This window comes from Malania oleifera, chromosome 5, assembly GCF_029873635.1.
Source record: "Malania oleifera isolate guangnan ecotype guangnan chromosome 5, ASM2987363v1, whole genome shotgun sequence".
NCBI lineage: Eukaryota > Viridiplantae > Streptophyta > Magnoliopsida > Santalales > Ximeniaceae > Malania > Malania oleifera.
Window position 1 is genome coordinate 50628071 of NC_080421.1, and position 5124 is coordinate 50633194.

Below are 5124 nucleotides of genomic sequence, written 5' to 3' on the forward strand. Positions count from 1 at the left end.
CTTTAAGCTCACTCTTCAAATCTTCCTAACAATCAATTATAATGTTCATTCTAAATTTCTTCATACTTGATATGCCTTTATTGTAATGATCTGCTTAATTTTCATATATATTTTTCTCTTAAATAATACAAATTAGTATAATAAATCCAGCAGATCATGATCAACCTGAACCCATGGGTACCAGGGACATACCAGAAAAGCAATACGGAAGCTTAAGTAGCAGGAAACATACAATCATAATATCATAAAAAAAAACCTTCCATATCAATACCAGAGTTACTACATCCATTGTATTTAGGTATATACATCCAAAAAAAGAAGAAGACCTAGAGACATTTCCCACAAAAATCCATCTATCCCCACCAAGCTTACCCTTCAGAAAGAGCAGATCAATTGTACTATCTCAACGGAGCTTTATCCGCTCTCCTATCAGGAGCTCCTAAAATGTTTATGAAATTTTGGGGTGAGACACCTCTCAGTAAGAAAAATAAACTAATACTAGTGTGTGACAACATGAGTATTTCTATAATATATATATATATATATATATATATATAATCATATACATAAACATAACTAGTAAAACTGTATGCATTATTTCTAGGAAAACATATATAGTCAAAGCATAGCCGAACATACATAATTTTCATAACATAATTCATCTCATATAAATATAATACAATAACAATCATGGTAGGTTAGCTAGTTGTTGTCATGTATTACCCCCACATGACTGGGTTGTGTGGTCTGAAGGTGAGACCTGACATTGGTTGGCTGACCACGGCCAAGTCAAAAGTACAGTTTGTAAGTTTGATGGGTCCACTAGACCTGGTCTGTACACTAGGGGCGCTCACACTTTTTAAAACCACATTGACCATCCAACCTCATGCCACTCCGTATAGCAACGTTAACACAAATATCATGATGAATCATGAACACATAGCATCGGTACCGTGCAAGTGATAGTCTAAACCAAGTCAACCAGGTTCTGATAACATATAACATATAATCAAATTGTGATACTTGAATATTTCATATTATAATTGCCAAATCAATATCATCGCATCATTTTGCATATTTATACATATATCATGAAAATCATCGGCCCGTATGCCGGTATTTCATATTTTACCATAGCTCGGCTCGTACGCCCGCAAATCATATCCATAACTCGGCCCGTACGCCAGCAAATCATATCCATAGTTCAACCCGTACGTCGGCAAATCATATCCATAGTACGGCCCGTATGCCGGCAAATCATATCCATAGCACGACCCATACGCCTGCAAATCATATACATAACACAGTCCATACGCCAACAAATCATATACATAGCACGACCCATACGCTGGCAAATCATATCCATATCATTATCATATTCCCAAAAAATAGTAGTTCATTATAAATTCTACTCATACCACACGAAACATGTTTTATACATATTTAAACATATCATCTTTTACAGCAGTATTTCCCAAACATAATGCATATATAAATATATATTTATTTTCCTGAAATCAGATACTATAATAACATACATAAATTTTCATAAAATAACTAGCTTAGTTTATCCCCTTACCTGATTCTTGAAAAGCCCCTAAGATAATCAGTCCTGCCCCCGCAGGGTTTCCCGTTCAACACTCTGAAAATGACATCTCCTAGAATTAAAGTTCAATATTTCTACACGTACTACACTTCCTACAACTGTCAAGAAACCAAATACTGAGTAGAAAGCCTTACCCTGGATTTGGGATGGTTTCCAACTCAGCCCCACCGACGATCCACTCTAGCAAATTTGGAGAGAACTCTCTCAGGAGTTTCGTGGTGGCTTCAGAGTGTTGAACCAGCGGAAATCATGCCCAAAATTAAAAGAGAAGAGAGGGAAATCGAATGGAGGAGAGAGAGAGAATCTGTTTGCGTGAAATCTGACAAAAATTTCGCGTTTAGTACTATTTATACTATGACCTTCGTCGACGAGCCCAATTTCGCGTTCGTTGACGAGGCCTGTTGCCTCTTTCTTTTCCTTTTCAATTTCTATTTCCTCCCTCTCTATTATTATTTAAATATTATAATTATTCTGGTCACTACATTTATAACATTGCATCACCACTTAAGTACATAGTCGTTATAGATACTTTTGCCTTCTTTGAGTTAGTACATACGACACAAAAGAATTCCTCCATAACAAATTCTTCAACTCCTTAGGATCACGGGCATCCCTATGCTCTAGGTTCTAGCACCTTGTTCTTACATATTCTACCAATGTAGAATTAGAATTCCTAAGCATGAACCATCTGGTTCAATTTGGAAAAAAGCTCACCCATTTGGTGTTGTTGTATTTCCACTATACCACAAAAGTCTTTTGAAAATTCATCAATTGAATCCCTCCAATAAATCAACATATTCTGAAAAGTTGGGACATCTTTATGTCCACATGGTTGATTGACTCATCTTGCACCTTTAGCACATTCAATTATCTTTATATTATTGCGCTACATTGTTTTCTCTTACCAATGTTTCACACAGTCGCACAATTTGAAGGTAGTCGAATTATGAAGTATTTAACCATGCTTTGATACCAACTGCTATAGGTGATGGGACGAACACTTTTTTCAAACCTTATAAAGGGTTGTGCAACATGTTATGGTACACTAGCTTAACTAGAAAGTCAAAACTATGCCAAGATTTCACCACATGAACAAAATAACAACCATCAAATACGAAGTATGCAAAAACACTAAATAATCATGAAAGCAAATGAGAGTCACAAGGTAAATTGTAAAGTAACACAATTCATTTGCTCCTCTGTAGGCGACATGTATTTAGCAAAGCAAGTAAGTAAGCTAAACACGCTTAAAATAGCTAATGAGTTTTACAATGATTGACGAATACTCACCCTCCTTTAAAGTGCTTTCTGTACTATTTTAACTCTTGCATCAAGAAACAAACTAACCAAGATAGTATACTCTTTTTTCTTACTAAGGGATTATCCTACTTCATTTTCTCTCTATTTCATGCAACAACATTGCAGTTGTATATGTTCCGCAGTTGAGTTATTGCTGTCACCCTCCTTACCTAGCCCAATGAGCTTCTTGGTCTATCTTTTCCTTTAGCATTTGCAAACAAAGGAGGGATGCTAAATCCCTTTATTATATTTATTATTTATTGTATTGTTACACTACTTTTATTGGTTATTGATAAGGACTAATAAAAAAGAAGCTTTTTGAGAAAAATTAAAGATTGTTTTTCTTTCTAGCCTTTTATATCCCTTCTAGGGCTTGGAATAATCCACAAGGCAGAGGGGCCTTCCCTCTCATTGTGGCCACCTCCTCTCTTGCCATTGGAGGATTGGAAGTAAAACTAGATGTTAAGATTCCATATTGAATGTGTAGTAGGAAGATCTTGGCTATATAAGAATGACTCAAGTTCTGGTTGAAACTATTTATATGAGGCAAAATCGTGATACCCAAGGGGACAAACTAGATAATACCTCACCAAGTTGAGTCAAGACAATTACATTTAATATTAAAGTGACTTCTAGGGTCTTTCTATGTGGCCAGATTCAATATAAAGATGCAACCCACTCTAATGAGAAAAGAAGGAGTCCACCATGATCCCATATTAGATATATGGTGAAAAAATCTTTTCTACATAAGCATAATTTAGCCTTATTGAAGTTAAGCTCAAACCATTACACTATGAGACAAAGGGAGAATATTTTTGCTAATTAATTAGCTTCACAAATACAAAGGGTAACGTTGTCATTATAATTTTTGTTATGATAAAAATAGTGGCTTAAATTTTAGTTGTTTGGGCCCAAATGCGTCTAAGAACTATGGTGCATGGCTATATGTCCAGCCCTTCCACTATTTTTAGTCAAGACCTTTGCTAGACCATTGGAATCTTGAATCAACCACACCTAACCTTGGAGTGTCCCCTAAGGACCCATTTCAAAGGCGAGCCCCTAGTAGAGGTGGCAAGATGGGTCAAATTACCCACTCATGGGGATTGAGTTTGGGCTTGAGAGAAGACAACTCATTTATAAATGGGTCAATTTGAATCCAACCTTTTTAATGAATGGATTAACCGAGTTTAGGTCGAGTATTCGTCAAATCACCCGTTTACATTACAAATATAGTATTTATAATTTTAATTTTTACTTTTGGGTTTTAGATTCACAATATTTTATAGTTACAAGTTATATAACTAGATCTATTGAAAATTTAAAAAGGAAAAAAAGTGGTACATAATACAAGTGATGAATTATATTTATATTGGTGTTGTTTTATAAATTTTAGATAGTATTTTTTAAAAAAAAATAAAGAGATGTACTATTTTTAAAATTTTAAGTTATTTGTTAAGATATTATTAAATAAAATAAATAACTAAATGATTATTATTATTATTTTTTAAATTAAGTTAATTTTGATACAATATTAAAAATTTAAAATAAATAAATTATATTTTTAAATAGATACTAAATGATTATCAATTTATAATTTGTTTATTAAATAAACTTGTTTGAATTTAGAGAATAAACGATTAGTAGAATACAAAGCTATTTAACACTTATCCACCCATCAAAATCTGGTCCCGATTCGTTTTGTCACCCATAGCCCCTAATGCCTGTACGGTTGAGTGTCACGGTATGACTATTTTCATACTATTGTGAAAGGGCCATGCGACGCTAACTAAAATACTCTTGTTTAACTAACGAGCCTATCGTTTACCAACATTCATCCACGAAACACTTTAATTAGCATTCAATCAAATGGTAGTAGAAACAGTAAACATTCATGAAAGTAATGACACGTAAGTAGTAAACATTGAAACTATATAATTCATTAACAATACCTTCGTTGACAATATATGATTAGCGAGGGAGGCAAGTAGGCTAAATACATTGACAAAAGTTAGTAAGTTTTACAATGACTGATGAACCCTTACCCTCCCTAAAGAGCTTTTTAGGTCATTTCTACTCTAATACTAGAAAACATTAAAGTGATTGAGGAGTCATACTATCATATTTGACATATAAAGATACTATTTATAAAAAATAATTCTATACTAATATTTACATGATAAAAATTTATTCTAAATATACGAGAAAACAAGCAAATAAGC